The following is a 19,652-nucleotide window of genomic DNA, read 5'->3' as shown; positions in this document are numbered from 1 at the left end:
ACCGGTCCTCCAGCGGGCATAGGAAAGCAGCCCGCCCGGCTAAGTCTGCGGGCCACAAGGGGAGGTGGGGCTGCCGCACCTCCTCCGAGATCCGGGCGACGAGCCTCCAGGCCCGCCCTGCATACCGCAGGCGGACTCTCCTCTCCAAGGTCCGATGGGCAGCAGCAGCGCGGGCCAATGATATCCGGGGGCCAAGGAGCAAGCAACAATCACACAGCGGGACGCCGGCTGGGGCCCCCCGGTCCACCCCGCGGACCTCAGGCCCTCCCTCCTCCTCGTCTGGCGAGCACCCCGTCCTCTCCAGGGGCTTGTCTCCTGTCTCAACTTGCACCTCTCGTATCGCGGACCCCACACCAGTCCATTTGAGAGCCGGGGAGGGCGACTGGTACAGTGGGTGGGCATGTGGCTATGTGCAGGTCAGGAGTGCAGGGCACAGCGTCCTCCCCACTAGGCGGCCATCTTGGAATCGCCCCAAAGGTCTTTTTAATTAGAGCACAGAACCCCTCGTAGTCTTGCAAGGAAGGATCCTCCCCAGGGACCCAAGACAAGGCGTTTCCCGACATGTTCGAGATCATAAAGCCTACCCTGGCCTTGCTGGTGGCAAATAGGACAGGCCTGTAAGTGAAATACAATTTGCAAGCATCCAAGAACTCCTTTACCCTTCTAGAGGACCCATCAAACTTTCCCGAGGACAATGGCATAGGAGGTAATTCCGGGCTAGGTGGGTTCTCTCTCGCAGTCATCAGTTGTATGAGAACAACATTTTCTGCATTCAGAGTTTGAACTTCTTGGGATATCTGTTGTAGAGTCTGATTTTCAGCCTTCAGTGTTTGAACTTCTTGTTCGCCCCCACTAACTCTTGGATCTGCTACGGGGTAGCCATAATAGGTTGGCGTTGCAATTTGTCACAACTTGTGTCCAAATCGTCCGACCCACTTCCCTCCTCCGACTTGCCACCTGTAGAGCTTGAATCCGTTGTGTACCTGAAGGACTCCCGGTAGAGACAGGCGAATGACGTGGTGAACCTCCCGCGGTGAGAAGCCACAGTGGCAACCAGTAAACTGTGGCCACTGCGGTCCCGTCACCGAAGACAGGCAATAGGGGGAAAAGCCTCAGGCGTAAAAAAACCCTTCTTTGAATCGGAGAGTGGATGGCAGGCATGTCCACGTGGATGGAGTTCAGCGGAGGCAGTTGGAGGGACGTCCGGAAGATTCAGAAGGAAGCGACTCAGGCAGCACTCGTGGGAAGGCTGAAGGAATCGGAAATCCAGGTAAGAGACAAGAAGCGAGCAAATGATTGCTGGGGGGATTTCGCGCAAGAGTGCGAGAATCCGTGAAGAGAGGAAAAGTGACCTAATACTTCCAAAAGGAAAGAATGAGGGTTAGGGCCCTGAAAGAGACGGAAAACAAAACTAAGGGCGAAACAGAATAACAGCAGGGAGAAGAGAAAATACACAGCGTACAGCACAAAGTAGCGAGGAGCCGCTTAGACGTTGCAACGCGCCGACAGTCCGGAAACCCGGAAGTAAATACTTCCCGACTGTCAGCGGTCGCAAGCAAAAACGTAGAAAAGACTAGACCGACACCAAAAGGATAGCAACAGGCGTGCTGGAACTTTCAATGGCCGCTCCACCAAAACCGCTGCCATACCTTCAATGCGTCTGGGCGCATGACACATCCTCCGCTTTCCCATTGAGCCCTATGGGGCTCAAATGGGAATGGGGATGTACCGGGTCTGGGTCCCGCGAAAGGGAATTACCGGGCCCTCCAAGGTCGGAATGGCCCGGTAAGTTCCCTTTTGCGGGACCCGGACACAGTACCTGGTTTGGGGGTAGCCATGCTGCTAAAAACGGCATGGCTACCACCAAACTCATAATGAGGCCCAATGTGTTTCAAAGCGCTTCAAGGCAAGGGAGTGAACATGGGAAAATACAATGACATTCTTTTAGGCCATGAACAGTAAGGATGTGAAATTAACTATCGTACTAGGCCTGAAGACATTTCAGCTAGTGCAAGAGCTAAGACATAGATAAGGGAGGGTGAGAGTGGGAAGGAAATGGAAACAGAAAAGCGACTACTGTACAAGAACCTGAAGACATTTCTGGTAGAGCCGGAGAAAAACAAAAGGTGAGGGAGAGGGGTGCGGAACAAAACAAGCGACTATCGTACTAGGTCTGATGACATTTCAGATAGTGCTGGGGGGGGAACAATGGGGGGGGAGGGCACAGACGAGGTCGCTATCATACTAGGTCCAGGGACAATTCTGATAGAGTAAGTGCATAGAAGAAAGTAAGGGGAGGAGGGTAAGGAGATAAGAAAAGGGAGAAAGGGAGAGGAGGAGGGAACAGAGAGTAAGCTGTCAAAAAGAGTGGAGAAGCAAGAGGGGAGAGCGAATACGATTGCAGAGGTTCAGTAGTAACACATAATGTTGCAAGCCAAGATACAAGATGAAGATGGGAACAGCATGATTCAGGGCCATCATGAGTACAAGATGCAAAGGAGGTCCAGCATGAGAGTTGAGAAAGGGTGACGCACTGTGAATCAATGAAGTCCATAAAAGTCAAATCCAGCATTGGCCGCAATACAGTGATGCATCAAGACAGACTCATGCAGAAGTAGGCTGGAGGGGGGGGAGCAGGGTAGAAGAATCAAGCAAAACAGGCATAAAAGCATAACAAAATATAAAGATACGTTATGTTTCCTTATTGAACCGTCAGTACATAGTTTTGCCCATGCTTATATTAAATTATGCGTTTTATGTTGTAAATTGTTCTTTTTGGTGGCTCTGAAGAGGAGCCAGTTATGAGGAGAATATCTCCCTTTGCAACAGGCACGAATACCAGAAGTCAGGTCAGGTGTGCGTGCGTGACTGCGATGGTATTTGCGCCTGTGGTTTCACATTCTTCGAGCAAGGCCTTGTGGGACTTATTGAAGCCTTGCACATTCCATGGCTTCTGTCAGTGTTACAGGCACGAACATTCTGTGCTGAAAGAGAAGCGGCCCACACTGTTAGAGTGCTCTGAAATCATTATGCATGCCGCAGTAACATCATGCTTCCCCACCTTGAGTATTCCCCTTTTCACAGGCCAGGAATCCCCCCTAGCTGGGCGAAGAGGCATAAAACTACAACTCCCTGTAAGCTCCGCGTTACGCCTGGTCGCCATGTTGGATGCTCCGTCAAACCGCACATGAAAGCGAGAGGGGCAGGGGAGGCAAGTGTGCGGGATCCCGCCTCTCTCCTATGATTGGTTAGTGACCGTGCCGCCGGGTGCCTGGTTGGCTGAGCGGCACTGTCTATCAGTGGCGTCTCCATAGGACAGGGTGAGAGTGTGAGGTGAGTCGGTGCTGCTGGGGACTCATGTGTGCTGCTGTTTAAAGCCATGTAAAGTGCGGGCCCTGTTGTGGGTGGGGGCCCGAGTGATGGCGCGGGGACAGGGCTTGGCATGGGGTTCTTGGAAGCTGGGGTAAGGCCTCACACACCAGGGCAGGAATGTCAGCCTGCATTCCTGGGGGCAGCCTGGCAGTCAGTAGGGGGTCTCCCAGAAAGACGTGCAGGGGGTTTGTAGGGAAGGGCTGGTTTAGGGACATTGAGGTTGACCGTAAGGTCAGAAAGGTTGGATGTTCAGGCCATCTGGCAACACTGCAGTGATAAGCTGTATGCCAAGTATGGGCAAGCTTTGACAGTAAGGATTTCGCTGTGAATTGGGGAGGAGGGAGGTTCTGGGGTCTGCACGAAGGGGACATGGGGGACTTAATGTAACTAAGGTGCTGATGTGCTGGACATAGTGCAACATGGCAGTTAATAGCTGCGAACACAAGGCCCAACGTGGGAACTGGGGGTCTATGAAGGAGTGTTTCACTGAAGAATTATCCCAGGGCGTGTTGTGAGGGTTATAGAGACTCCTGCGTGTCAGTGATGGATGCTTGCACACATATATTCTAGTTTGGCCACTAAGTCTCATATTGGTCAGGTTAAGACCGGCTTGGGTGGTGGGGATAGGGTCCTGTGACTTCAGAGTCTTGCAGTGATGGCTGTTGACAGAAGGTGTTGCACTAAGCAGTGCAAGGGTCCAACCGGGGAAGTGTAGCATGTTGCCGAATGCTGCTATCATAGCCTTGTGTGGCATAGCCTTTACATGATGTCTCTGTCCAGGGAGTAGTTTGAACACCAAGTTCTTAATGTCAGAAGTGATGTTCTTTGTAGGCAGGGACAGTGGACTAAGAATGAAGTTGCACGTGTTGCCTGTCAGTGGTGGCTGTCAGAAATAATGATGGCCAGAGTTGGTACAAATGGTTTCCCAAAGGCTTGCCCCAGGATTTTTGTAGAAATTCCTGGAAAGTGTGTGTGTGTGCGGTGGTTAAAGCAGGAACATTTGGTAGTGGCACTTGGTGCATCACCAGAGTGATGGCTTCTTATTAATCGAAGAGCCAGCCACTTCCACAAAATTGGATATCAGCTATGCAGGGAGTAACCTGCCATCGCCCTTTGGGGGCTTATTCATTAATGCACCTTAACGGTGGTACTTGGCTGTTTACTTAAGACCAGATTTGGCACGAAGGAGTTCTTGGGGCGAGTTACAATCACGAGTGGTTTGAGTTAGGGGCTCTTGCACTCTGGGCAACCTTTTGGAAGGAGTTAGTAGTGCGGTCTAGATTGTTTTACACATCAGCTTTTGCTGAGAGGGTTACTGTTTAACAACCTGCCCCCTCCACTGAGCTGGTCGAACTGCACCCCTGATGAATAGTGTTGATGATATATTAATATTTTCGTCATTCATGTAGTGCTTAATTTCAGATTCCTCTAGCCTCCAAAAGATACCATAATCAATATTACTATTAACCGGTCTGGTGCTCAATTTATCGATTGGGGAGGGGGGTTGAAGTGACTGTAGTTTTGCACCTATAGCGCATGGTATTGTCTTGTTCCTTGGGGAAACTTGTTGCCCTTGAGCTTTTCTCCCAGCTATGATATCAACCTGCACCCTTTGATGTCATCATTCTTTAACTGCTGTATAAAGAGGAAATATTTTTCTTCTACTGTCTGGACTGGGTGGTGGTCCTCAGGTCTAGCCCCTACTACACCAGTACTTTCTCCTCACCAGGGACTGGTGAACATACAAGTCGGAGAAAGGGAGGCAGGCAGAAAACCATGTCTGGCTATTCAGCAGGGAACGTGCAACCAAGAAGCTGGTCTAAAACCCAAATGCAATAATCGAAATAGGGATAGTGCTATGAACCCCCCTGCCCCCTGCCAGGGTCACCTTACTCCACCCACCTGCCGACAACACACCACAGGTTGGGCTAAGGAAGAAAATAGCCAAAAGACAAGTGTTGTTGGGGCTAAACCCCACACAAGTCCAGTTTCGAGAAGTGTAGGGAGTACAAGAACGGGGAATGCTCCAGGAGCCGGACAGCGTATGGATGGGTTAGGCCCCAGGATGGGGTGCCATTCACAAGCCCCAATAAAAGGGTAGGGGGACTGAATTTAATAGTCGAAAACGTAACAGACCTTGGAGATCCAGAAGGGAGTGCAAATGCCACGAGGAAGGAAGCAGAATGAAGCAGAATTGGGAGGTATTCTGGTAGGCCATGGTAGAATGGTCCGTATAGTTGGTTCGCCAGAAGAAGTCTGTGGGAGATTTTAAAGTCCACTGAAGGAACTATCAACATACAGTCACTGACCAATAATGGGGCAAAGTAGACTGAAAGCAGGAAGACTGGTCCAATGAAAAAAATAACCAATATGTTCTGGCAGGTTTCAAGATAAACAGCCAGGCCAGAGGCAAGGGGGTCCGTAACAAACAGGCGGCGGAAGGGGAAGTTTGCAGGTTGTTGTAGTTTGGGTATCGCGTACTACAGGGGTATATATTTAGGAGTAGCATGTCCTAAGTCTCCAAGTACATTGAGAGTAATTTTAAAACATTTTTTATTTGTAATATGATTTTACAAGGAGAACGTTTCACAAGACAAACCATAAAGAAATTTAAAAAAGATGAGATCGAAAGTAAAGAGGAAGGTTTTAAACTTAGTTAAGCACACATTTAATCAATTATGCAAAAGTTAAAAGCTATCTATACATTCGAGTTTAAAACAAGTAATGATTTACATCTATTACACACAATTCTTCATAAAACATGTGAAATAAAGTGCCAGACAACAATAAGAGAGTTGTAATTCCCTGTTAAAATTATATTCCTGAAAAACATGAGGTAGTTAGTCACAAATAAAGCGTGCGAAAAACCTGTGAATAATAACTGTGCAGAGGGTCTGTTATACTTAATCTACACATTTGTGTAAATAATATATTAGCATTCCTATAGGTGGTCATGCTTCATTGGTGCAGCCATTCTCGTCGCTGGGAAATTTACAGGTGGTTTCTCTGGGGGAGTGAGATATACTCGGTGGGCCATATTGCGCCACATAACCATGTTATTCTGCATTTCGTCATCTGTTCGGTTCTGCAGCCCTTTTATCACTAGCTCTAATGTTCTGATGCAACTTGATTCTGGAATGCAGAGGTTTTGGGGCCTATTGCACATGGGTCGTGGTAGGTGGTGGTCTGTTGTGTATAGATATTGGCACCATGTTTGTACTGAAACAGCAGAGGTTGTTTTGCAGGAAAAGCATGCACGTCTTCTTTTTTTTTTTTTAAATTAGTTTTATTTAATCTTTCAATACACTCTTATTTCCCAGTGAATGTAGGGCAATGACCGGCACCCTCACCGACAGTGAAACGGGATCTGCTTTTATGGCTTGTGATGCTGTGGGAAAATGTCATTTAGTTGGTTAGGCAGTGGCTGTTGAAACCATTCTTGCTGGCTGCAAGGCCTGTTGCTGGGGTGGGATGAGGACAGTAGAGCACTCCTTGGCTCCTGTTACAAGAGCACATTTTCCACCACGGCTTTAGAACGGCAGAAGCTCATAATATGGTGCAGCCAAATGTGTTTCTCCTAATTGGTTTTGTTCCTTATAACTTAAATGGGTGTAAGATCTGATGAAAGCATTAATAACTTAAATTGGCAGCAGTGGCAATTCATTTCCCGTCTCCCCTTTTCTTATTCTTAGCTCCATTGCTTAATGTTTTGGTAGTTATTGTTTTTGTGATGGATTGGAAGAGTGTACAATTCCCACCAGCTGCTTGACGTGTACATATTTGCCACCATGCAATTGACTGCTGTGTCATGCACTTTGAAACCGCAACTTTTGCATATGCATATGCCAGAGTTTGGTACTGGCAAGTTGTTGTTGAGCACTTGAAGTAACGCAATGGACCACACTATTTTTCAGTGGACTTGATGGCGGTTGGTTTTCTGTTGTCTCGAACGTGGTAGGGCTTCGTACAATGTGGCAAATGTTTCAGATGAAGTCAAGTCTGCCAAAAGTAATGAGCCAATCTACGCCGAAGGAAATCTACAATAGTTGGATCTGAACAGGACATGAATAATCCTTTTGGGGTTTGAGTGCACCACAAATCTCGCAGACCTGAAGACATGTAGGATTGCGCCAAACGACTAATTATGCTGTTTCTTCTAAATTTAAACCAATTTCTGTCAGCGCGGTTGTCTAGTCACTGATGTTTGTTTGACATGTATAGATCGCTAGTTGATTATTGGCAGGTTTTGCTGGTTTCTTTTCGCCGAAGTCTTGCTTTTCTGGTACTGACTTAAATGGCCTGTCACTTCAGCGCTGCTAACTTCATTTATGGCGGCATGTGGATGGCACTAACCTCAGAGGAAGTGTATGAAGACTTGTTTCAGAGGAATAGATGGGTCTAGAACCCTCTTACAGAGCTATTAATTAATGGGAGCTCTTTTTAGCTCCTGCTTGTAGCCTAAAATATCCCGGCTAGCTGGACACCAGCAGCTCCTTTTGATTTCCCATCCCAACGGTGGTCATACAAACCATGCCTATGTTGCATTAACTGGGTGTTTGGAAATGTCTGTAAAGGAGCATTAGGACACATCTAGAAAATATTTATAGAGTGATGCGTCGCATATATTTGGATAAAATAAGGTATGGTATGACATTCTGTGTACTAACTCCTTGTTTCACAGAGTTTGCCCTTGCTTACAGGAGAAATGCACAATACCCAGGAACTACTTTTCGCCTCCACTCCTCAAATGTTTAAGCTCCCTTCTCCTATTTTGAATAGTCACTCTCAAGACTGGTTTCATGGTTGGAGTACTCTTCTCAAACATCACCTTGACATTTAGTTTGAACTTGATGTATACTGATTCAAACCAGGCCTATCCATCTGTGTTGTAGCGAATTATCTGTTTAGGTTTACTTAAATAAAGGACCCAGTCAGAACCACAGATATTTGTTTAAACATACTAAAACGGATGCAAGGTAGTAAGAATCATCGAATAAATAATGCACCATTCATTTAAAGTTTTAAGCAGTTATAAAGCTAGTGGAGTAGCATTATCTTTAGTCGCAAAAGTGCCTGATGTTGCAAAATACATTTTACTGCTGTTGTAAGTCCAAGTCAGAAGTCAAGCTCTATCAAATATTGGCAGAACACAGTGATATTCCTTTGCCCTGTAGCAAGGGTTCTGAACATTTCCTGTTTTTAAATCACTTTTAGAGTGGGACTGAGATTCTTCGTAGAATAATTTGCAACGTTTTTCTTGTACATATGAATCGGTGGTTGGGGTGTGGATATGGCCCTTGCGTTTGAGGCCCATTTGCCAAATGACTGCTAATGTAATACATTTCGAATTATATTTTAGACCAAGAGTCACTATTTTGAAGTGGGGTTGGACAAACATAGGTCCCAAATCCTAATTTTAATTTGGTCGCAAAAATGTTGTTGCTTATATGTTTAGTGCAGCATATCTAAACATTCATTTCATGCTGGGCACAAGTCTGAAGTCTTGTCATGTTATCAGCATTGTTCAGGCAAAATATAATGGCCAGCTTGCAGTTTACAAATAGTGGATTATTTGTTGAAGTATGGCAGAAAATGTAATATGTGAGAAACAAAGCAGTGTGCTTTAGTGCTTATGAATCGTTGCTGCTTTATTGTGTAGCTTTTCATCCAGTTGTATCGCAATGTGATGATCAAATAATTGCTCAATTGGGATATAGAGTGTGCTTAGTGTTGAAACAATAAGGTGCATCAGAGTTTCTCCTAGACTAGTGAGTGATGTAAGGCTATGTAGCCGGTCATTTTCTCCTTCAGGTGACAAGACAACAGGTCATTTCAATGAGAGGAAGCGGTATAGTTTAGTTTATTTATAGAGCGCACCGAAGGTATCTGGGCGCTTTAGATTGATGAGGTACAATGAAAATACAGTTAGCAGTAGCATTGTGTTACAGATTAGGCTACATCAATATACACAGCAGAAGCAAAATAAGTCCTCTTTTTTTTAATATAGGGGGCTTTTTTGGATGAGGACATGACAACATCATAGAGACAAAAAATTCCCAAATTTGAATGGTAATTGAATGGTAGAGACAAAGAATGGTAATTGGTCAGTCAAACAACATATAATAGAATTTATTCATACAAACATAAAAAGACCACCTGGACATCAAACAAAAACTAAAAACATGTACACAGCACATAACACTTTATGTGCAGACTTTTTTGTTTTGAAAATTAATCTGTAAAAAAGTCACTCATAGGTCACTAACATCACCTCTGTCTGTAAGAAACAGTGATTTTGATCAGCTATAAGAAAAACTGCTGAAAAATCTCAGGATTCATGCTGTGTACATGTTTTTAGTTTTTGTTTTATGAGCAAGTGGTCTTTTTATGTTTGTATGAATATATTGTTTGACTGACCAATTAACATTCTTTGTATATGTTTAGTGAGATGGTACTATCACTCTTTGTGTCAATATTTGTTTCCAGCCAAATGTGCAACTAAAAGGGTCGTTTTTTTTGGAATTTGTTGTTTCTATGTGCCGGACACAAGCGTTACTGAAGTTACATACGTTGGTTGAGCATACAAGTCGAATGCCGAGTGTTACAGATCTAGGCATGTATACAAAAAGCAGAGTGACAAGTGCTTGTGAACCTTAGAATTGCTGGGCAAAGAGCCCAAGATTTTACATTTTTCCTGAATATATCAAAAGATGGTTCAACTTGTAGTGATACGGCTTGTGTGTTCCAACTCTTGGCTGCAAGCACTGGATAGTATAAAATGTTTACACTTGAAAAGACATGTCCGGTTTAAGTCGGGGTTTTCCAGATATACAACTTTTTAGGGGAGTCCTATTTTGGTTCACGTAAGTGAACGAGATATGCATTTGATGGAAGAGTTGTCTCAAAAAGTATAGGATTGCAATTGCTCATTGGGTTTATCGACTGACTGGTTGGTACCATAAGAATAGTGGCCAACATTACAGCTAAAGATGGAGAGGAGCTTCTGGCCCTCATTGAATAAAACTAAACCATTAATTTATTATTGTATTTTAATGTGATTCAGTCCAAAATGAACTTTTCACATACTCATAAATCTGTTTAGTGAAACAGTTAATACCAGTTAATTAACATTACATTTTCCTATATATAGTTGGATACATTCATATAAATAACAACACTTAGATAATTCACTTTTTAAAATGTAATTCATATCACTTTTCAAACCGCTTTACAACTTGATGGCATATCCGATAAAGTGCAATGAGGCATATTCCGAGTTCAGGCAATGTTTCCAAAATTCATGACCTTTTATTGATTCGTAACTATGCACACATTATCCCAGGTTACACATGTATAATGAGCCCAATATCTTACATTCCGTCATTACGTGTTTAGCTGTTTCCATTATATGTGGGATTTTGCAAGTACGACAAAATCTTTAGGTAATTTAAGTTTGCAGCCACAGACTGTTCGTAATAAAAGAACAAATTTACGGACATTTGGCGACGGGCATTTTAACAAATAAGATTGTATAGTTTTAAATGTATGCACAACCCGACTTACCTCTTGGTAGATTTTTAATTTGGTCAGGTGTTCATAATTCTGATTCCATACCCAATTTTCTATTATTTTTTTTTCTCAAACAGTAGGCTAAGCTGGTAATATTCATTCTCACTCACTTCTGATGACCTCAAAAAATTCTCTATTCAGTTCTTCAAAACTATAATCCCTGCACCCGACTTCTGATGTTAAATTTGCACCAATCACAGACAGCAACGAGCATTTGGGAGAGTCTGTGGCTTTAAGATACAATAATCCCTGTCTCTTGAGGGGGAAAGTCCACTTAATGATATCAACACAAGTTCCAGCCTAAGAATATCAACACAGGTTCCAGTCTAAAAAAAAAAATCAATGGGGACCGAGGGAGGTAGACCAGAATCTTTTCGCCAGAAACAACCTTCCAGAATGTTTTAGCCATTGGATGTCTTTTAGCCTCAACGCCTCGATGCTCTAAAGTAAAACCGGGCAAAAGCTCTGCTTGTATCGCATGATGGAGCCTTCCAAACTATAGCCTGCTGTTTACCTTGCAAATGCATCCATCAGGACACTGAGTTGTGCAGCGTTCCTACTTTTGACAGCATAACTGCTGGCTGCATTAATTGCAATACCCAAATAGGCAAAGCTTTTCACATACTCAATTTGTCCAGCTGGAAATACCGGATCAGGCTTATTTATAGGCCTGCTAGTAAACTGCATGATTTTAGTTGCCCATGTTTATCACCATAGCGTTCTTGTCTGCATATGACCAGAATTCCTTGAAAGTCCTTCCCATCCCTCCAAAAGTGTGATAAATAGAAACTAGGTCGTCTGCATATGATGAGCACATATTATGGCTAATTGTATATTCTTGCAGCCTTGTAGGCAAATCCCCGAATTAAAGGTTAAACAGTAGGAGCGAGTCGCAGCACACAGCCCTGCTTAACCACTTTACCCAGTGGGCACCAGGGCTGTGGTGTCTCCCCACTGCTCAACCTCACCTGGACCGGGGTGTCCTCATGTAGCAACTTCAACATATAAAGCAGGTCCTCAGGACAACCAAGTGTTACTAGTTTATTCCACAGCAAACCGTGATTTATTGAATCGAAGGCTGCGCGGAAATCCATATAGACTGTGTGCAATACCGGGTTGCTCCTCCAACTAGCTTTAGTTGTTAATTCATCAATTAGAACATCCTAGTGGTGTTTTCACTAACCTGATTGGTATAGTCCGCAGATTGACCAAAAGGAATGTTGTTTGTGAGCTTAGAAGGGGGAAGAAGCCAATAAAACCATTCTTTGACTGTTTTCAGATATTTGAATACAGGTTATTCTGCGGCTCAGGTCCAGATGTTTTGGCATGCTAAATCATTGTATCTGTGTACCTAGATACTTATGCCAACATTCCATATAATGATATGGAGGTTTGTAGCGGGCCGGGTATAAAAGCTTATGAGGATGACATTCTGCAGGTTGGAGTTTCTCCTGATAAAATATGTTCAAAGCTAGTTAAATTCCTGACTCTGACTCTTGCCACCATAATCTATGACTGAATTGTGAATAAGAAAAGTAAATTTGGTTTTACAGCCCTCAAAGTTGAGGGGGACATCATCCTGAAATAGTTAAACCAAGAGGTCCATGTCCACTGTGAGCCACTGGAGGAAGAAAGCAGGATATACTCTGCATCATACCGTTTCTTACATGGGAAGAGTAAAATATTACTCGCCAGTGGCAAGTGCAAATTTGGAGGCCTATACGTTTTTATGGCATTTTTCTGCTCGTCCAATATTATGAGAGTGTAATGTTATTGTACTCTGCATCTGTTACTCTGCATTAGTCTTTTCGATTCCAGTTTGATGTTGCTCCATGAAATGTGCTTTTATTTTAGACCTCAACCAGCTTTTGAAAGTACAACATACTTTCTTCAGCTCTGTTAAGTAAAAAAGAAGTTCAGCATGAAGAAGGGTGATCGCCATTGTCACTGCAAGGGGCTTGTAATTAAATGTATATTTACTTTTTTCCAGTACAATAGTCCATTTGAGGCAAGTCACACATTCTACAACGCCACCTAGTAGCTAGCGTTGTAAGTACACCTCCAGTTCAGAGCCACAACAGCAAGGCATTGTGGATACGAAAATTAGCCCAAAAGCAAGCCTTTTTCTCTAAGAAATTCTTTCTTTGTCTTAGAGGGCAGTGCTACTTTATGCTCAACTCAAGACATATATTTCGCAAGGATGTCAGGCCAGCCACACACCTGGTTTCACCCTTATTGGGGATCATCAGTACAGTAGTCCTGACAGCCTTGTTGGAGCATTGGGCCACGATTTCAAAACACCAAGAAAGTTATGGTGGGTTTAAAAAGGCTTGGGAAAAAAACCCTTTCACCTGACATGTGAAATCACCTGACATGTGGAAGTACATTTGAGCCAGGTCACATATATAATATGGTTTGTATACTACAGAACAATGGGAGCAATTTAATACCCCTACTCCCTCTCCTATCGACTCGACTTTCCCTGCGGCAGCTCCGCTTTGAGGAAGTATGCCTCTGCGCTCGGACAGCTCCGGCAGTTCCGTTCACTTGTTTGGTTTCTCTCTCTCCGGTTCAGTTTCCCCTGCGGCGCTTCCGCAGTAGGGAAGTGTGACTGTGCCCAGGTACTGCACCGGCAGCTCTGTGTGGGTCTTGGCTTTCTTCTTCTCTGGTACAACTTCCCCTGCGGCGGCTCCGCAGTAGGGACGTGTGCTTCTCTGACCTTTGCTCCTGCCTGCTGGTTGCAAACTGCTTTGGGTTCTCTCCGCCTACTCACCGCACCAAGCCGGACAACTTCCTGGCTCGTGGCTCCTCTGGGGCTGATCTCTTCTCTTTCGCGGTCCTTCTTCCCTTTTTATTCTCATGATGTTCCTATTGGGTCTTTTTTGTCTGGACTGCTCATCTTTGTTTTGCGGAGTAGTCCTCATTCCCCTACACCTCTTCTTCGTCTCAGTGGTTGTTAGTAGTGTAATCTTACTTTATTCCAGCTTGGGGTTGCAGGTTGTAGGTGTGTGATGATCCACAGAGCTAAGAGAGAGTTAAGACTGGAAATGGACAAACACTGGGCACACCATCTCATTTAACGTTCAGGCACCAACAGACTCCCTTGGAGCAACAACACACCCTTCGCACTGCCCACACCAACACAAAGGGGCAGACTTGCTACATGACCACACAGGAAAGCCGGATGGGCGACAAGCTGTCGTGACCCCTGTCGTGAGCATGTCCTCTCTTAAGTGCCTGTGTCTGCCCTGGGGAGCAGGAGCCCCCACACTGCAGGAGCAGTGCTCGCCGGAGCGGAGATGCCTCCCAACATCACCCACCCAAAGGTAGGCCTTTGGGGCTTATTAGACTGCAGAATATCGAAATTGCAGTCATCTCCATCTAAGCGTCGGAAGAATTTCCAAACCGCCCCTTAATTCGCCGTGGACATACCTGATGTCCGGCATACCCTGTATCCTTAATCTCGCCCTGTGATTCCATCTCTACAATCACAATTTCAGGCTGCCTCCATTATCAGCCACGAGGTATAGGTACCTTCAAAATGGCCGCCCGCCATTCTCACTGCATCTAAGCCACCTTACTTCCTCCATCTCCGTGCTACACAACGTGATTGACTGTGTGTGCCATTTAACAGCCAATCAATTGCCGGCAGGCGAATGATGCCCACCAGCAAAGGCACACTTCCAAGGGTGCAACCCCTGCATTGAGCCTGTCAGGAGCCGAAAGAGCCGCTGACCGCGGTTCTTTTATTCAACTCCAAAGTCGCCACCCCAGCCTGCAATGCTGCTTACCGGATAAGACAGTCTGCCACTGTCTTTCTTCACTCTCATTACCCAGTTATTCATACGCTAAACCGCTCGTGAAACGGTCGGCAGCACATGCGTTTCTTGCTATGGCAGCACCATCTCATCTCTACACCCGCTGATTATTAGGCTCCAGCCACATGAGTGTGCAAGCCCCCTTTCTCTTCTTTGGTTACAGCACATCCCCAATGCAGGTACCGCCTACAGAGCACCCCGTCCATAAGGCTCACCCCTACCGGCCCTTACACCATCACAAACTGTTCCCCTTGTTTCGCCTGATAACCAAACGGACCATGCTGTCCACGTCTTGTCTGAACTGACTATCCGACACAATTGCCGCTTCCTGAACGTGCCGAATAACTAAACCTAACTGCCACGGTGTCTGATTGTACCTCTTCAATTGCAACTGCCTCCATCTAATTGTGCCTAATTCTTTTTCTGATTGCCCATGCCTGATTGTACTTGCCATCATTACCGATGCCCAACTCTGAATTGTGCCCTTAGTACCCGCCACACCTGATTGCACCTAACTGCTTTTCTGGTTGCCCATGTCTGTTTGTGCTTGCTATCACTATTGATGGCCATATTTGAACTGTGCCCCTAGTAGCCGCTTCACCTGATTGCTCCTAACTATTCCTTGGCTGCCCATGCCTGTTGCGACAACAGTAACTTTAGATGTATTAACTTCAATGTGCCAAACTGTCTGATTGCACCTGCAGCAACTAGAACTGCCCTATACGATTGTGCCCAACTGTTCGGGTCGTCTACTCCTGACTGCCCCTACAGTTACCTCAGAACCTGCTACCTGAATCTACCCAATCTGTTTTTAGCTGACCATATGATTGTATTAACAGTCAGCTCAGCCACCCTCCCATGAATGTATCCTTTAATACTTACCTGCCTACACAGGTTTAACCTAAGGCACTACCGTACCAGGTAAGCCCTCGCTAATCTCTCTGCACCCGCCCCTGGCCCCTCCTAGTCTTCAGAACTATGCACACCTCAAAGACTCAATTGCTTATTCTACGACTGACACTCCTCTGCACCCTCACGACTATGGCTCTCATCAACCTCTTACCCTGCACCTTGCGGGAGAGAAACGTCAGACTCTGAGCAAGACTTCCTCGGATATATGAACCTAAACAACCAGAATCGGAGTCCTAGACACACATCGTAGGTCCATTACCTTCATCAACAACCTTACTTTTGCAGTACCCATGCCGGGACCTTCACAAAAAACACAGACCCGCCCCTTGGCCTACTCTCCCCGCCACGCCAGAACTAACCTCCCCAAATCTAAACTCCCCCCTTCTCCTAGGACAGAACAAAACGACCATTTCAGGAGCCCTAATGCTAGATCCCTCCTGGCACACACTACCGATATTGCAGGCATACTCTACAATGACGACTTACACATTCTGGCTATTACCGAATCCTGGCTACATGAAGCTGCTGGCCCAGCAATCATGCTAGCGATACCAGATAACTATCACATACTCAGGGTTCACAAGCCTAATTCCAAAGGTGGCGGCCTTGCTATCATAGCCAAAACCAATCTGGCATTAAGACTTACCTTAAAACCCCTGAAATCAAATCTTGCGAACTACATACAGCCAAACTCCCGATCTCCAATAACAGCACATTGACTATCCTCCTATTACACAGACTCCCTTGGCCAAGAGGAACCTTTGAGGAAGACCTCTCTAATAATATCAAAAGCAACTCATAACTCCTAGTGCTCGGAGACTTCAACCTGGGCTTCAATGACCATGAGGATAAACAGGCCCAATCCATTGAAACCATCATGACAGAACATGGTCTGACCCAACAAGTCCTTGCTCCTACTCACATAAAAGGGCGGATAATGGACTCGGTGGCCAACCTGAACTGTTCACCACCATTACCTAAATAACCCCTTGTCTCTCATCTGTTTTTTTGCGACTCTGCAGGACACACACTTGATGTCTTGATCTCCTCTGGCCTCCCCCTCTCTATCCTTCTGACCACTCCCCCCCCTAATGGAGTGACCAATGCCTTCTCTCCTCTCATCTATCACTCTCTTCCCCCCATGCCAAGCCCACTCCAACACTGCCACCTACCTTCTCGAACATCCGACCTATGAAGCGTGTGTCAGTTGAGGCTTTCGCTGCCACCCTCTCTCCCACCTCTCCTCCTCTGGCTGACTCACACCCTGACACATCCTTATCCCTTCTCTACTCCTCTATTTCTGGTACTCTTGATGCTCTTGCCCCTGTCATGAAGATCTGCTTGAAGACCAAAGCCAAAGTGCAATTCCTGGTATGACTCCGACCTAGCTACATTTAACATAAGTGTAGAGCGGCTGTGAGGAAATGGAGGGCTCCTTGTTCATCCTCTGACAAACTGGCCTGTCGCCTGCTCCAAAGGCAATACCGACTCTCTATTCGCACCAAGAAGACAGTCCACGTTCAAGCCTGTGTCTCTGCGGCATCGAACAACTCAGTCGAACTCTTTATAATCTGCAAAGAGCTTGCCAACCCTGATACAGTCCCTACTCCTCCTCTTGCCTCCCAGGCTCTCTGCAATGCCCTTGTCTGTCACTTTATCTAAAAAACCCAGGACATCTTGTCTACCCTATCCTCCCGTTCCCCTCCTATTCCCTCTCAGTCTGTGCTTGCTGACCCCCCCCTTTAACCACCCCCACCCTCCTGCTCGTCCGTTCCTCTTTTCTCCCCTGATGATGTCGCTAGACAAGTCCGATCCATGAAAGCCTCATCAAAACGGGTTCATCCCTGTTCCTCTTAAACCATCAAGGACCACATTGACACCCTCGCTCCGGCCCTCAACGATCTTTGCAACCACTCCTTTGCCTCAGGATCCTTCTCCCTCCCCTCTGAAGCATTCCCTTGGCTGCACTACTACTGTCTATTGCCTCTTTTGTTTATTTATATTGATTATTATTTATTTCTTCTCCTCGGCTCCGCACTTTCCACTCTCCCCCGTCCTGCACTTTTCCTTTTTCCCTCCCCCATGCACTTGCACGTTCTAAATGTCACTGGGCCAATTAAGATCGTTGTGTTTGTTCCAACCTGTTTCCCCTCCCATGTCTTGTTGCGCTATGAAACACTTGTGTACGAGCGTGTTACAAATAAAATATATGTACATGGCAGTTCACAAATGTGCAAATATTGGACTTGTGAACACATTTTACATGTCTGAGCACTATTCTAGGATTGGACTTCTTTTTACTATTACTACAACAGCAATCACACGGCTAATGTAAGGCCATGATGTGTGGCATAGCATTGTCAGGGGATTACACTTGCTTTAGCATACGAAATAGATTATATTTTAGTCATCCTTACTATTTTAATTATTAGGAATGGACTACCATTATTCATTTTGAATACACACATTACAATGTAGTAATATAGTCAGTGACGGGGTGCCCGACCACAAATGACTGACTCTGATGGCCAGCCCAAGGGTGTTTATTTCTCCTCTGTCCAGCCAGTGTGTTTGTGTCTGAAAAGAGGTTTTCAGGGTCTACTGGAGTGGAAGGGGAGTTTGGCTCTAGGTCTCTTTCTCTCTTTCTCTCTTCCCCGGTCTTCCTCTCCTCGTGTAGAAAGGGGGGCAGAGCTAAAAACCCTTATCAAGTCTCCCAACCACTCCCAGGCTCCTTCTTAAATACCTCTCCCCTCACAGGATTGGCCAACCCTACCAATGCTTTACCTTGCTCGCAGGTTGTGTGACTGTGGAGGGCCTGGAAGACTTCAGAAGGGCTTTAAGCCCTGCCTCACTTTCTACACTGCTATGCCGCATTAAAGATTTACTCCTGATGCATGGGTTCCTCTCCTTTGCTGGTCTGCTTTCGTGGTTGCTGGGATGTCTTGCAGCCCTGGCTCTGGCCTCTTTTCATCTGCACTTCTGTGCCGCTGGGCTGCCCTCTTCTCTACTGCGTGTCGCCATGGCGCGGTCCTAGTAGCTAAGGAGGCAATAGGAGGTGGGGTCTGCATGCACATTTTCTGGCAACTGGGGGTTCTGGGCTTCCTCCCACACCCTCACCAGGGCTCGATAAGTGGCCCTGTCACATAAGGCAACAACCAGTCTTAAGCAGGACTTACAAATACAATGCAAATCAATAGGCAGCTACAGGTCCACAGGCAACTGACAAGTGTGCTCTAAAGGTTTTGCGTTGACTCCGGTTATCTCGGTGCTTCATAGTCCAAGCATAATGGGGCATGGAAAAGTGCTAGGGGCAGTTTTCTTGGTGTGCACTCAACAGCTCTGCACCCATCATCCAGCATATGCCGCTGACGCTGCACACTGTTCCAAGAGAACAGGAACTTTCTCTGATCGCTGGATGGGTATTGTCAGATCCATTGTTGATGTGCTACTCCATCACCACTGAGCTGTTCTATGACACTCTTGGTTGGGATGCAGGCACACGTGAGCCTTTGAGGGAAGGTGTGTGCTACTGCTTTTCCCTGAAAGGAAAGGAAAGATGCTGGGAAAGAGTGGTTCATGATGATGCTACAGGTGTGCCGGTGAGGCCCTGGGGTCGCGCCACATCCAAATAAAAAAAAAAATGCTACAAGAGCAATATGATCCCATCCACATGCTGAATGAGTTTTAGTGCTGCCTTCTTTGAATTCCTGCAGCGCTGTAGATACTGCTGTCCTTAGAATGTTGCCTTCTTTGCAGTGTGATGTACTACTCTCCCTTGTCTCTTGCAGTGGGAGGTTGTCCCGTTTGTAGTGTAGTGAACTTCACCTGCACCTCTCCATTTAGAGGACTTTTAGTGCGTCGAGAGTTGACTAACCATATGAAGAATGAGGTGGACGCTCCCGGCGCCGTCACTGCTTGGAGGGTGCACAATCCTTGATTGTGGTGGATCCTCCACGGCCTTTTACACCAACTAGGCGAATA

The 19,652-nt window shown here is 45.9% G+C and overlaps 1 protein-coding gene across 3 annotated transcripts in view; it reads left to right on the top strand.

The window, feature by feature from the left end:
• Positions 1-3,210: 3,210 nt before the first annotated feature.
• Positions 3,211-19,652, top strand: part of ERI3 (ERI1 exoribonuclease family member 3) — a 2,288,738-nt gene continuing 2,272,296 nt past the window's right edge. The window contains exon 1 of one of the 3 annotated variants that reach the window (XM_069642319.1): positions 3,211-3,333. The gene's annotated coding sequence lies outside the window, so the exon portion shown is untranslated. The other 2 variants (XM_069642321.1, XM_069642320.1) reach the window with 2 other exon arrangements.

This window comes from Ambystoma mexicanum, chromosome 1q, assembly GCF_040938575.1.
Source record: "Ambystoma mexicanum isolate Mex_15411 chromosome 1q, UKY_AmexF1_1, whole genome shotgun sequence".
NCBI classification, from domain to species: domain Eukaryota; kingdom Metazoa; phylum Chordata; class Amphibia; order Caudata; family Ambystomatidae; genus Ambystoma; species Ambystoma mexicanum.
The sequence above is the reverse complement of the archived record's forward strand: the minus strand, read 5'-3'. Positions and strand labels throughout refer to the sequence as shown.